This window comes from Macaca nemestrina, chromosome 14, assembly GCF_043159975.1.
Source record: "Macaca nemestrina isolate mMacNem1 chromosome 14, mMacNem.hap1, whole genome shotgun sequence".
Lineage (NCBI taxonomy): Eukaryota > Metazoa > Chordata > Mammalia > Primates > Cercopithecidae > Macaca > Macaca nemestrina.
Genome location: NC_092138.1, coordinates 9684871 through 9700217, shown reverse-complemented (window position 1 = coordinate 9700217; position 15347 = coordinate 9684871). Strand labels below are relative to the sequence as shown.

General features: G+C 40.0%; 1 non-coding gene across 1 annotated transcript in view; it reads right to left on the bottom strand.

Annotated features, from left to right (window-relative positions):
• LOC105498978 (uncharacterized) overlaps window positions 1-10016 on the bottom strand; it is a 31390-nt gene extending 21374 nt beyond the window's left edge. Inside the window, exons 1-2 of the transcript XR_003013457.2 lie at window positions 9816-10016; window positions 4320-5066 (exon numbers count right to left, since the gene is read on the bottom strand). This is a non-coding gene — a transcript (uncharacterized protein). The remainder of the gene's footprint in view (window positions 1-4319; window positions 5067-9815) is intronic.
• Between the last annotated feature and the right edge of the window lie 5331 nt (window positions 10017-15347).

Sequence of the window (15347 nt, the reverse complement as noted above, 5' to 3'; positions counted from 1 at the left end):
TATTTGGAGACAGGGTCTTTAAAGAGGTGATTAAGGTAAAATGAGATCCTTCCAGTGGACTCTAATCCAACCTGACTGGTGTGTTATAGGCAGAGGAGATGAGGACACAGACACACACAGAGGGATGACCATGTGAGTATACAGGGAGAAGACAGTGATCTGCAAGCCAAGGAGAGAGGCCTTAGAGAAACCAACCCTGCCAACACCTTGATCTTGGACATCCAGCCTTCAAGACTGTGAGACAATAGATTTCTGCTGTTTCAGCAACTCCCCCAACAGCCCATCTGTGGTCCTTTGTAACGACAACTGAAGCAGGTGAATGTAATCCTTAACAGAACTCATGCCTTCTCTCTGCCTTGCTTCTCGCCTTAGTGTGCCCCACCTCAGGAAATGGTGCCACCATTCAGCCATTTGTTTGTGTCTGTCCTATCAATATTTCTTCTTCATCTTCTTCTTCCTTTTCCTCCTCCTCTCCTCCTCCTCTGCCTCCCCCTCCTCTTCTTCTTCTTCTTCTTGTTCCTCTTCCTCTTCTTCTTGTTCCTCTTCCTCTTCTCCTTCTCCCCTTCCCTCTCCCCCTTCTTCTCCTTCTCCTCCTCCACGTTCTCCTTCTCCTTTTCTTCATTTTCATCTTCATTTTTAAAGCTGGAATAATTCTATGAAGAGAAAGTTTCCTCACAAATTTTTTGTTATTTTGACATCTCATTTGTATAGGAAAAGCAGGATTAAAATGTTTGATTCTTTTTTATTCTCTAGTTTTCAAAATAATGAGTTGGCTTCTTAGCATCCTTTAAGTGTGGCAAAGAAGTTTTTTTTTTAAGTATTATTATGGACTCATGGGAATAAACATATTTTATGTACTTCAAATTGTTGCAGTTATTTTTATTGATGTTCAAATGGTCCCATCCTTGGTAAATGGGAGATTAACAAGGTGCCTCCTGAACTCATTTGGCATGGTTCTAGTGGACCTCATAAGAGGCTTTTCTCTTTCTATAACAAGATATTCCAGGATTGTCCTATATATTTCCTGCTCAGATCTTGAAATGCACCTTTCTTTAAGGGTTCTTAGTTTTTTTTTTTTCCTGGGGAAAAGGTACTTAGAGACAACTTAAGTTATTGCTGTTGTGTTGATTTTTGTTATTTGGCCTTTTCAGTAGTCAGAGCTAGGAAATAGAAAAATAAAATATAAAGATTAAATACATAATGAATCCAAACTGTGACTTCAAATTTAAATTTAAGTGATAGACTTCCTCCCCATTTTTTAGAGCAGTAATCTCTCTCTCTCTCTCTTTCTCTCTCTATATGTAATACTGTATATGATTTGCCATTTAAGCCATTTTAAGTATACAATTAGTGCCATTAATTACTTGCATAATCTTGTGCACCATCACCACTATTTATTTATGATTGTTTCATCATCCCAAACAGAAACTCTACTCATTAAGTAAGAATTTTCTATTCCCCCTCCCCCCAGCCCCTAGCAACCTTTAACTTAACTTTTTGTTTTCAGGAATTGTCCTATTCTGAACATTTCATATAAGTGGAATCTACAGTATTTGTTCTTTTGTGTCTGGCTGATTTCACTTAGCATAATGTTTTCAAGCCTCATCCACGTTGTTGCATGTGTCAGAGCTTCATTCCTTTTTATGGCCGAGTAATAAATATCCCACTGTAGGCATAAACAACACTTCATTTATCCACTCATCTGTTGATGGGCACCTGGCTTGTTTGCCCCTTTTGGCTGTCATAAATAGTGCTGCAATGAGCACTGGCATAGAAGTATCTCTTTGAGTCCTTGTTTTCAGATTTTTTGGGTATATACCTAGGTGTAGAATTGCTGAGTTATATGGTAATTCTGTTTAGCTTTTTGAAGAACCACCAAACTGTTTTCCATAGTGTGGCACCATCTTACATTCCCACCCACAATATCCTAGCATTCTGATTTCTCCACATTCTTGACAACACTTGTGATTTTTTTTTTCCTTAGTCATCCTAACCTGTATGAAGTGATAGCTCATTGTGGTTTTGATTTTCATTTTCCTAATCATTAGTGATGTTGAGCATCTCTTCAGCTGCTTACTGCCCATTTATATATCTTCTTTGGAGTGTTGACTATTCAAGTCCTTTGACAATTCTTTGATTGGGTTGTTTCTCTTTTTGTTGTTGAGTTGAAGGATTTCTTTCTATATTCCCAAGTCCCAGCTGGGCCTCAAAGATCCAATTTCTTCAATCAGTAAATAGCAAGAAAGAACAAAACAAATGTAAATGAAATCTAGATATTAAAATCTTATTATCTGATTTGAACATATTTTCTCCCAGTCTGTAGGTTGTCTTTTCACTTTCTTGATAATAAGCCTTGATACACAAAAATTAGATGAAGTCTGATTTATCTACTTTTTTCTTTTGCTGCTGTTGCTTTTTAGTGTCATATCTAAGAATCCAGTGCCAAATCCAAGATTATGAAGATTTATTTCTTTGTTTTATTCTAAGACTTTTATTAGCTTTAGTAGATGCTTAACTTATAATTTTCTGTTGTATGAGTCAGGATAAGTTATACTGTTTTGCAAACAACAAACCCTGAAATCTCAGGATATTAACACAATTTAAAATTATATATTGTTTGGCACACAATGCATTATGGATTAGGCAATCCTCCTACATATTGTACCATGGAGTAAAAAGAGCCTGTGAGAGATGTTTTTAAAGATCACCCTTGGGCTGGGCGTAGTGGCTCATGCCTATAATCCCAGCACTTTAGGAAGCAGAGGCAGGCAGATCACCTGAGGTCAGGAGTTCGAGAGCAGCTGGCCAACACAGTGAAACCCCATCTCTACTAAAAATACAAAAATTAGCCAGGCGTGGTGGCGTGCCCCTGCAGTCTTAGCTACTTGGGTTGCTGAGGCAGGAGAATTGTTTGAACCCGGGAGGTGGAGGTTGTAGTGAGCTGAGATCATGCCACTGCCCTCCAGCCTCCAGCCTAGGCAACAGAGCAAGACTGTCAAAAACAAACAAACGAACAAACAAAAAACAAAAAAAACTCAAAACCAAAAAAAAAAAAACACACCAAAAAACCAACCAAACAAACAAAAATCCCACATCTGGAAGTGTGCAATTTTCACCTATTTTCCATCAGCTGGAACTCAGTCACATGATCTCAACCTAACTGCAATGGAGGCTGGGAAACTGCCTGCCTACTTGACTATTCTAAATTAAGAAATTATTGGAAAATATCATTTAATCAGGTATGCTATTTTTGCTTTTTGTGTCCTTGAAAATTATAAGATGATAGCCCAATTCATTCATGTTGCAAATACAAAACAGTTTATTGGTGTCAATAATTTTTAATATTTTATAATTTATGTTAGTTGCTATTTTCCAGCACTCATTAGAGCTAATGACATTCTATAACGGAGAATCAGGCAGTTCCCTCAGGGAGGGAAGGTCTGTGAAGTGTTTACAATGCCCTTTAGACGGCAGCCTGCCACCAGATAAAGAATGTGAAACAGTTTTGTTACTTTTGGCTCAGAGGATGCTCTCTTTATAAATGTGTTTTGAAAGCAGGAAACAGGACAAAAGCAAAGAAGAAAACAGTGACAGGAACGAAAGAAAAGAATGGAGATGAGGGGAAAGAAAGAGAAGGATATGGGACAGACAGAGAAGAAAAGGGGTAAGGCTACAGGACTGCAAGAGATATACTCACTTGGCCGCTGTGCCTGTCTCAACACAGCACCCGAGCCAGACAGAAGAAAGCAGTGCTGAGCACTGCCATGTCCCCGTGTGTGCTGAGAGAAACCTGTGACCAGACCTTGAGAACCTCATCACAGCATGCTTGTCATTTTCAAAAAAGAGATATGTTAGGAGGTCTTGATTAATACAAAGTTATCTCAGGATGGAGTATGAATCCAATGGCCTCCAGAGGAAAGACAAGGCTATGTGTCCTTTGTCACCAGGGCAAACAGTGCCTCCATGCCAGGCAAAAAGCAAATCATGTGGGACCTCTTGCTTCAATCACGCGGAAGATTCTCCCTGGCCAGAATGTGAGCCTGCAGTAGATGTGGACCATAGAGAATGAGCATCTACTGAAGGTCAAGCAATTTTATGCAACTGGAGCATTTTATTGGGAAATCACTGGGGCTCTTCGATCTGCATCAAGGTTAAATTAATACAAAGTGTGGTGAAATGCTGTGCCCCAAGGGCCAGAGAACACAGCCCTTATGCTCCCTTATGCTTTTGCAAGCTCAGATTCCTGGTGTCTCTAGTCTGTGGGTATTAATGAGGTCAGAATTCTCATGACAGTTATTTTCTTTGGTTCTTGCACATACCTGCACGATACAGAATGTCTCTCCCTTGCTAATGCACTGCCCACCACAGAGGCTGTCCACCCTGTGCTCGTGGATCATCCTCATACTTTTCCCTTCTACACTTATTGAGCTCTGTCACTTGAGAAGCCGTTAGAGGGTGCAGCTGTCACCTGCGAGAAAGCTGATGTTAGGCATGTCATCTCCCAGGGTTTCCAAATGACAATCCACCCAGCATGAGCACTGCTCAATGTTCCTGGACAAGAAGGTATCATCTCACAAATTTATTCATGCAAATAGAATCACTTGACTACCCCACCTGCTCACCCGATTTTCCTTTACAGTTTGAATCCTGGCTGAGTCCCAAGAAGGACCCTGTTATACAACTAGCACATTCTTAGTTTTGAGGACTCTGTATTCTGTAACTTCTTGCATTAAAAACCAAACTAACATGATTTCCTGCCTCCCCTGATTTCACTGGTGCCATCATCATTCATTGAGAGGGTAATGTGCAGAGCTTTTCTCTGGACACATCATGGAGAAGACGACAGGCTGGCCAGCCACTGGGAAGCATGTCCCATGTCTGCCACTCATATAAGCTCTTCAATGTATTTTCTCTGTTTATCATCACACAAACATAATGAGTTATCATCGCTCCTGTTTTGTATCTGATGAACATCATTTCCAGGTCTCAGCAGTGAGTAAGGGCAGTTGGATTAAGCACTATGCTTTTCACTGCTATTCTTTGCTGTCTTCCTGCTCTGAGTTTATCTGAAACAGAAAGGAAAGAGAGTAAGTGTCTACACTGTGGTTCTCCAAACTGACCTCCTTCAGTGTACCCAAGAAAGAAGAAAGAGTAATCATCTTATTATCAGAAAATGATTCTAATGATTGAGCTGTTGATATGTGTTATGAACACAAATCTCAGCCCTAACACTCAGATGTGTAGGTTTTTAAAAAATCACCTGTAATTCAGCTTCATATCTACATCAGGCCTCATTCCTCTGAGCTGGTGGAGCAGGGTAATTCCATCTCTTTTAGGGCCCCCTCACCCTGGAGACGGGTGAAATTTGTGGGGCTTGTGTGGTGACCCACTCTCAAGGTGGTGGTTGGTGCCCAGTTGATCTTCGTCATCTCTGTACAGAGGTAATACCTTGGTCTTGGTCTTAGTCATTGTCCTGGGATGAGGTGTAAAAAAATGTGTTGTTTTATGCCCCACATTAAGACACACCAATCTTTCCACGGATGCCAAGACAGGCAGGCTTCCACGCGGCCAGGGCCTTGCTGTTTCTCTGTAGTTTGCTGGAACGCCTGCACAGCCATGGCCCGTTCACCAGAGCAGTTCCCCTGCATCCACCCAAACTACTCTCCACAAAAGCCATAAAGCCTGGAAGCAATGAGACCAAAATGGTCTCTCTGCTCAAGTAGGAGGAATAAAGCAAAGTAAAATCCCATCCAGCCACATAAATTAAACATTTTCCAATTATTATAAAATGCTTTTCTTCTTCCCTCTTTCTCTTTATCTGTGCATACTCTTGGGGCTTAGCTCTCTTCTAGAAACTTTCCCTAATTGCTCTGATGCCAGAAATATTCTTTTCTCTGAACTCCCATTTTTCAATTAACATCTGACACATCTTTTATTAGCTTAAAAAACAAAGTTAGCGTCTTGTCTCCTTAACAGATTTTGCTCCCCTGGGTCTGGGGCCGTGTCCAACTTCTTTATCCTTTTTTTTTTTGTTTAAATACCTACATAGTGCTAGGTATAGGGAGTAGCCTAAAGAAAAGTGTATTGAACGTTTAAATTACTAAATAGGTACATGTTCAAATATACATATATAGGCTACATGTTGTATTATTTGATTTTTTTTCAAATAATACAAGAGTGCATAAAGTCATTTCCAATTCCTTCTTTATCACTGGAAATATTCTTTATTCTGAAACCAACTTTGTCTGATATTAATATAGCCACTTCAGTCTTTTGTTTTGTTTTGTTTTGAGACAGTCTCCCTCTGTTACCCAGGCTGGGGTGCAGTGGCGTTATCTTGTCTCACTGCAGCCTCTGCCTCCCAGGTTTAAGTGATTCTCCTGCCTCAGCCTCCCAAGTAGCTGGGATCACAGGCACCACCACCATGCCTGACTAATATTTGTATTTTTAGTAGAGACGGGGTTTCACCACGTTGGCCAGTCTGATCTTGAACTCCTGACCTCAAGTCGTCCGCCTGCCTTGGCCTCCCAAATTGCTGGGATTACAGGTGTGAGCCACTGCCCCTGGCCATCCAGTCTTTTTTTGAGAAGGGTTAGCACAGTGTATCATTGTTGAACATTTTAGTTTTAATCAGTTTGTCTATTTATATTTAAAGAGAATTTCTTGTGTTTATTAGGTCTTTTTTTGATTCAATATGACAATCTCTGACTTTTTATTGTGGCATTTAAACCATTTATACTTAATATGATTATTGCTGTGGTTAGGTCTAAGTATCTCCTCCTGCTACTTGCCTTCTATTTGTAACATTATTCAGTGTTACCCTTTTCCTCTATTTTTGCCTTTTTAAAAATTAATTGAAATTTTTTATGATTCCATTTTATCTTCTTTGTTGGATTTTAGCTGTAACTCCTTGTTTTGTTCTTTTAATAGTTGGTGTAGGGTTTAAAATCTTTAACTTGACATAGTCTATCTTCAAGTCATATTATACAGGTTCACTGACAGTATAAGAAGCTTAAATAATATACTTCTATTTGCCCTTTTCCACTTATATAGTCTTTATGGTTTTGTTGTCATACATTCACTTATATGTATGTTATGAATTCGATAGTACGTTGGTATTACTCTTGATTAAACAATCATATTTTCAAAAGATTTAAATACTAAAGTATATATATTTACCAATGTATTTACTAGTTATCATTTCTGGTACAGTTTATTCATTTTCATCTGGTTTTCATTTCACTTTCCTTCTGCCTAGAAGACTTCTTTCAATATTTCTTATAATATATGTGTAACTAGAGTCCCTAAAGGAGAGAGGTTGTGGGAAGGGCAGAAAAAATATTTGAAGAAATAATGACTGAAAAATCTCCAAATTTGATAAAATGATAAAGCCACAGATCAAATATGCTTAAGGAGCCCTTTGCACACGAGATATGAGTGTCACATAAAACTGTCCTGCCACTCACTGTTGCTATTTTTGTGTTTTTCTTTTAAATTCTTTTTGTCTTTTTCATTTTGAATAGTTTCTATTGTTATGTCTTCAAGTTCACTAAAAGTTCAGTTTGGATCTTTTTTTTTAAATCTTTTTTTAAGAGACAGGATCTCACTGTGTCCCTCAGGCTGGAGTACAGTGGAGCTATCATAGCTTATTGCAGCCTCAAACTCCTGGGCTAAAGTGATCCTCTTGTCTTGGCCTCCCAACGTTCTGGGATTACAAGTGTGAGCCACCACACCCCATCAATTTGGGTGTTTTTTAAAAAAAATATCTTCATAAAATGCTCATCATCACTGGCCATCACAGAAATGCAAACCAAAACCACAATGAGATACCAGCTCACATCAGTTAGAATGGCGATCATTAAAAAGTCAGGAAACAACAGGTGCTGGAGAGGATGTGGAGAAACAGGAACACTTTTATACTGTTGGTGGGACTGTAAACTAGTTCAACCATGTGGAAGACAGTGTGGTGATTCCTCAAGGAGCTACAACTAGAAATACCATTTGACCCAGCCATCCCATTACTGGGGATATACCCAAAGGATTATAAATCATGCTGCTATAAAGACACATACACACTTACGTTTATTGTGGCACTATGCACAGTAGCAAAGACTTGGAACCAACCCAAATGCCCATCAATGATAGACTGGATTAAGAAAATGTGGCACATATACACCATGGAATACTACACAGCCATAAAAAAGGATGAGTTCGTGTCCTTTGTAGGGACATGGTTGAAGCTGGAAACCATCATTCTCAGCAAACTATCGCAAGCATAGAAAACCAAACACTGCATGTTCTCACTCATAGGTGGCAACTGAACAATGAGAACACTTGGACACAGGAAGGGGAGCATCACACACTGGGGCCTGTCCTGGGGCTGAGGTGTGGGGAGGGGGGAGGGATAGCATTAGGAGATATACCTAATGTAAATGACAAGTTAATGGGTGCAGCACACCAACATGGCACACGTATACATATGTAACAAACTTGCACCTTGTGCACATGTACCCTAGAACTTAAAGTAAAAAAAAAAAAACTTTTATGTGTCTAGTTAACTTTTTGAACTTCTGGAATACAGTTATAACAATGTTTTAGCGTCCTTGTGTGCTAGTTCTGACACCTGTGCCCATTCTGGGACCGTTTCAATTCGTTGATTTTTCTCTTCATTATGGGGCTTTTTTTCCTTCCTTGCATGCCTGATGATATTTGATGGGATGCCAAACGCTGTAAGCTCTCTGGTGAAAACATAAAGGTTTTCTTGAAGCGAGGTTTGAACTGAAGTTTGAAGGGTATATATGTTAAACAGTGAAATGAGGGGAAAAGCATTTAAAGAAGAGGGACAAACATGTGAAAGTAGCTGAGGCATATAAGGCTTTGTGTTTTTGAGAAAATAAAAGATTGCTTGGGTGACTGGAGCAAGCAGTGAAACGGAGAATTGCATTCTATGTCTCTTGGGGTAAAGGAATGGGCAAACCATGCCCCACGGACTCAGGGGCCTTGTTAGGCATTTTGTTCTGTATCCTGTGAACAACAGTAATTCTTTAAGGGCTTTACTTAAGCTCAGATTTGCAGAAAAATCACTCTGGCCTCAATGTGAAGAACAGCTTGAAGGAGTTTCAGAATAGAAGGGGTGTCGAGTTAGGAAGCCACTGTAGATTTCTGAGTGAGAGATGAGCGTAGTTGGGGCCAGGATGGGAGCAGAGATGGAAAGAGGTGGGCTGACCTGAGATACAAGGCGTGGGGTGACTCTTGACCCTTCCCGACTGTACCCTATTAGATCAATCACGAAGTTCATATGAACGCCTTTCTAAGGGGAATATTATTTTCACAGAGTAAACACATTTTTTATTAATATGTTCATAAATATACTTCGTTACAGTTCTGACTACTGCATGCAGTACCTCAGAAAGGAAACCTATTTATTAACTTGTACCCAGAAAGGACTCTAGTGAATCTCTTCTGATATTTGCCCAAGAATTCCCCTAAAACACTCAGTAAAGAAAAACCTCATTCCAAAGGCCTAGTTCAATATTCCTCAAACTGTAGTGTGCATGAGAATCACCTGGCAAGCTTGTTCAAACAAATATTTCTGGGCCCCATTCCCCAGAGTTTCTGATTCAGTAAGTCTGGGTTGAGGCCAGTGACTTTTCATCTCTATCAAGTTCCTGGGTGATTTTGATGCCGCTGGTCCAGGGACCACCGTGTGGGAATCACTGGTGAATCAGAAGCACTATAGCCAAGAGGTGAACTTCCTGGATTTGACACAAAAACTCTGTCCCTTTCCCGCGCTGTGACTTGGTCAAGTGACTCACCCCTCTGTGCCTTTGTTTCCCCATCTGGGTCTTGGTGAGGCTTAGAGTGAGGACTGTTTGGAAAGCATTAGGACAGATGTATAAGGAGTATATACAAGCTTTTATACATAAGAAAATAAGTTCCATGTGCCTTGCATATTCTACAGTTCTCAGTGTATAGTGAGACAGATCCTGCTTTCAGTTCATTCTTGGCGAATGCTAGTCAAAATTCTATGTGATGTCACCACAGAAATCTTCAGTTAACAGTCTTGGAAAGGACCCAAGCTCTGCTCCATTTCCACCTCCTTGGGTTTGGGTAAATTCTCAGCAGGACTGTGCATTAGGTGAGTGTCTGCTTCTCCCCTGGGTCCGCATAACTTTGCCTGCTCCTAAACAGGCAGTCACATCTGGGAAGAGACAGTAGATAATGGAGCCAGAGAGCTGACTGACCACGTGGGATGGCTGTGGGCAAGTTTCCCAGGTTGCACAAGCCACGGGGTTTTCTGAAACAGATGGAAAGACCGCCTCTGCTGGCCGCTGGCTGACTTCAAGATAGTCGTGCTGTGTCAAGAGGTACGAGAAGAAAAGACCCATAAGAGACCCTGTCATCCAAGTTTTAGATTCCCCCGGATTCCTTAGCGATAAGCCATGCATGGCTCATTACACATTCCATTTATGAAATTTCCACGGGCAAAGACTCGAATGCCCTTTAACTGGGTGTGCACATGGGCATCGCATAGCTTTCCAGAGTAACCCAAGATACTGGGGTGGAGAGAAAAATGGAACCAGAAGACAGGCCGGCTTCTGTGAAAGCCACCCAGCCGTCAGCCAGCCCAGACTCTCAGATCGGGACCTGGGGGCCAGCCCTAGGTAGACAGGCAAGACGTCTTCCAAAGGCTCCCATGTCCTCTTAAAGTGAGAGCCAGACATTAGCAATCATTCTTACAATTTTTTAAAACCATATTATCAGCTGTTATTTTAAATATCCCTAACCTAGGATAGTTAATAACAGAAACAGAAAACATTTAAGATTTTTAAGATATAATAATTGAAGATCTTGAGTCAGGCTTTAAAATTAAAGCAACTTTGAAATGAGGTCAAAGCTAGAACATTCAGCAAGGAATCTTCATTAGAAAAGTGTGGTTGCGCACGACTAGAACAGTTATGAGCAAATGATTTTGCTACCAGGAATGGTAAATTCCAAGGAGGCAAATTAGCAGTAAGCTGCAGAGATGGTCACTTGAGTAAAACACAAACAGGGTTAATTTTTTTCACTCGGTCAATTGTATTTCTCATACCAAGCTGAAAAATGCTCTCTTGTAATTTTTATTTTACAATACTGATTCTTTTGTTTTGCATTGCCCCTGCCATTGCAATGTGGACAAAGCAACTTTTTCCATCCTATTTTAGTTCTCAGAGTATATCGATTTTTAATTTCCTGGAGCCAGTTTTCTACACAATAATATTTTATTCACCATGAGAAGTAGTGTCTGTTTTAAACATTTATAGACTTGTTTCTCCAGGGAAAAACACAAGCTAGAAAGAAAAACTAAAATTTCATTTGATGAGATTCAAGTGGCAGTTGGGGTTTGAATGTAGAAGTGTTGTTTTCTTATCCAGAAGAGTCACTGGAAGTCCATTAAGGAAATGCTATCTAGTCAAAATTTGTTTACTTTCTGGAGATATGACATTTTCTGAGGATTCAAAACAAGTGGGAAATTGCCAGTTTTGCAAGCCTGATTTCAGAAACAAAAAAGAAGAGACAACATATAAAGTTTTCTCTTTGTATATATGAACACACGTATATATTTAAGTTAATACATTAATGGATCATATTATAACATTTCATTTCAAAAATTTTCTTTTTGTTTTTTTGCTCTTCTTCTTCTCTTTCCCTTCCCAAACTTTCTGCCTTCTGCACAGGTCACTCATGATAACAGTATGTGGCCTATAATTTTCAGCTCACTCGCACTTACCTGCATGTATGTGCACAGATGTTAGAGAGTGCTTTTCTTCATTTTTGTTAGAAATGGGATAAGGAAACAGACTTTTTTTTTTTTCTGCATTTGGTTTTATTTACTCCATAATTGCTCATGGAAATCTCCCAGAGTCGTCAATGTGGCTCTAATTCATTCTTTTCAATGGCTGTATAATAGGTTGTGGTGTGGATGAGCCAGAATTTATTTAGTCATTCCTCTGTCATTAGGCGTTTGTTTGAGTTCCAGCTTTTTGCCACTGGGAACAATACTTTAGTAAATTCTTATGTCCTTGCGTTTTCATTGCAGTGGGGTAGATGAAGGTGGCTCTAGACATTTTAGTTTTGAGTTTAACCTCTTTTTGCCCATCTTTATTTGCTGTAGGGCTACAAAGATTAAAAAAACCCAAAAAAACAACTTAGGCTTTATCAAGTCCTCATAGCTGAGAACGGCCACGGAGCTCAGTTTAAGGCAGAGAAGTGGCTTTGGCTGAGCCTCTTCTGATACAGGCTGAGTATGCCTAGTGAGAAAATCCGAAATCCAAAATGCTCCAAAATCCAAAACGCTTTGAGTGCTGATGTGATGCTCAAAGAAATGCTCATTGGAGCATTTCAGATTTTTGTATTAGGGATGCTGAACCAGTCAGTATAATACATGCATTTCAAAATTTGAAAACAATCAAAATTCAGAACACTTCTGGTCCCAAACATTTTGGATGAGGGATATACACACTCAACCTGTACCTCTTTCTTCCTGCTTGGAATGCAGCTGTTGCTAAAAGTGGCAGAGGTGAGAGAGAGAGCGAAAGAAAGGAGCCTGCTATGTATGATTTAGCCATGTTTCAACATGTATTTTTGAGCATCTAATCACAAAGATATGGAATCATTCTAAGTGTCCATCAATGGATGATTGGATAAATAAAATGTGGGGCGTGTATATATATATGTAGGGATACTACTTAGCTATAAGAAAGAAGAATATCACGTCTTGCAGCAACATGGATGGAACTGGAGGCTGTTATCTTAAGTGAAACAGATCAGAAACAGGAAGTCAGATACCACATGTTCTCACATAAGTGGGAGCTAAATAAAGTGTAAACATGGACATAGAGTGTGGAATAATAGGCCTTGGAACTGGGAAGGGTTGGGGGGGTGAGCAGGGTGAGGAATAAGAAATTACTCAGTGGGCATGATCTACACTATTCAGGGGATGATATCACTAAAAGCCTGGACTTCGCCACCACGCAATATAGCCACATAACAAAGCTTCACTTGTACCCCTTAAATTTATAAAAATAAGAAAATGAAGAATAGAGATACCAAAGAAAGAAACATGGTCCCTGGCTTCATGAGATGTGTAAGTGCTTTGCAGGTACAAGACGAGGTGGCATGAAGCCATGATGCACAGGGAGCTAGAGTGATCTGGGGCAGGTGGTGATCACAGAAGCCCTAAAGGAGGGTGGTGTTGGTTAGGAAAGGCGGGTGGGGAGAACCTTCTGGACAGGAGTGCTATAGTGGTAAGACCTTGGCTTGTTTCTTGGAACAGAGAAAAGGTCAGCATGGCCATAGCCCAGCACTGGAGGGAGCAGGCCAGGTTTGGTCTTGTTGGTCTTTCAAGGAACTTGAACTTTCCTGTTGGTGAGGAAGGGAGGTCGGGGTTTCTGGAGGCAAGTGTGAGAGAGCCCTTGTGAGCGTATTGGGTGAGGGATGACACTGGGTTAGATCAACAAGGTGCAGCTGAATTTAGAAAACAGTTGACAGTTTTGAGATATAACTTTCCTTCATTTTAAAGATTATTATAAAACAATGGCTGCAATGAAAACTACTTTTTTTTTTCTGACTTGCCTGATCGTCTTTTTAGAATAAACTAGAAGTGGCCCTCTTGATCAGAATTGATGTCTATTGAATGGAAAACTAAACACTGCATTTTCTCACCTATACGTGGGAGCTAAGATATGAGGATGCAAAGACATAAGAATAATACAATGGACTTTGGGGATTTGGAGGGAAGGGTGGGAGAGGGGGCGAGGGATAAAAGACAACATACATGGTGAAGTGTATGCTACTCCGATGACGTGTACACCAAGATCTCACAAATCACCACTAAAGAACTTACTCATGTAACCAAATACCACCTGTACCCCAATAACTTATGAAAAAATAAAATAAAATAATAATAATTAAAGAAAAGAAAAAACATGGATGCCCATTAAGATGCTGCCACCCATGATCAGATTGCCATCCTCAACTGCTATGTGGTGAGCACTCCCACAGAGCAGCAAGGATGGAGTTTCCAAGACCCTCGTCAGCACTGAGGGACTGCGGTCAGACTCAGACATCCCCAATCCAATGGTGGAAAAGAGAGTTTTGGTGGTATTTGGATTTCTTTTATTAGTACTGTGGTTGAATTTCTCAGTAATATTACAACATCACAAAACATTCATTTGCCTTTAGGAGTTTATAATTTCTTAAAATGAAATGCATAATTAAATAAAATCCAAGAAGAATGAATTTAGGACTTCTCATCTTTTAAAACCACACCTCCCGCTAGTTCCCTTAGGATTTGCTCTTCTTTACAGATGTAGTGTGCACTTGGAATAGGTTTAAGTTCACTTTCCATAGTAAAAAAGTGATGCCATAACCAAACACCGCATGTTCTCACTCATAGGTGGGAACTGAACAATGAGATCACTCGGACTCAGGAAGGGGAACATCACACACCGGGGCCTATCATGGGGAGGGGGGAGGGGGGAGGGGGAAGGGATTGCATTGGGAGTTATACCTGATGTAAATGACGAGTTGATGGGTGCAGCACACCAACAAGGCACAAGTATACATATGTAACAAACCTGCACGTTATGCACATGTACCCTACAACTTAAAGTATAATAATAATAATTAAAATAAAAAAAAAAATTAAAAAAAAAAAAAAAAAAAGTGATGCCATTACATAAGGCTGGTGGGGAAAATGCCTTAACACTTTTTTTTTTTTTTTTGAAACAGGGTCTCACTCTGTTGCCCAGGTTGGAGTGCAGATCTCAGCTTACCACAGCCTTGGCCTCCTGGGCTCAAGGGATCCTCCCACCTCAGTCTCCCGAGTAGCTGGGATTACAGGCGCCTGCCACCATGCTCAGCTAATTTTTGTATTTTTTGGTAGAGATGGGGTTTCACCATATTGCCTAGGCTGGCCTCAAATTCTTGGGTTCAAGCAATCCATCCATCTCGGCTTCCTGAAGTGCTGGGATTATGGGCATGAGCTACCATGTCCGGCCCATAATCTTACTATTATGACTACTAATTTCCTCATAGAGTTATAGTGAGGATTAAACAAGAGGATATATAGAGAGACACCCTAGTACAACACTCACTCTTTAAAAAAATTTCCACTAAATGCTGCTTGTTTTTTCCTGTTATTTGTTTTCCAAATATATTCATAACAATATCTACAAACCAATGAACCAGTAGCTTCAATAAACCAAAGGAAAAAATTATGGCACTAGATTTTTAAAAACATGCACATCATCAGTAAAAGCAAGGTGAAATAACAGATGTACTAAATAATTTTTATATGAATAATT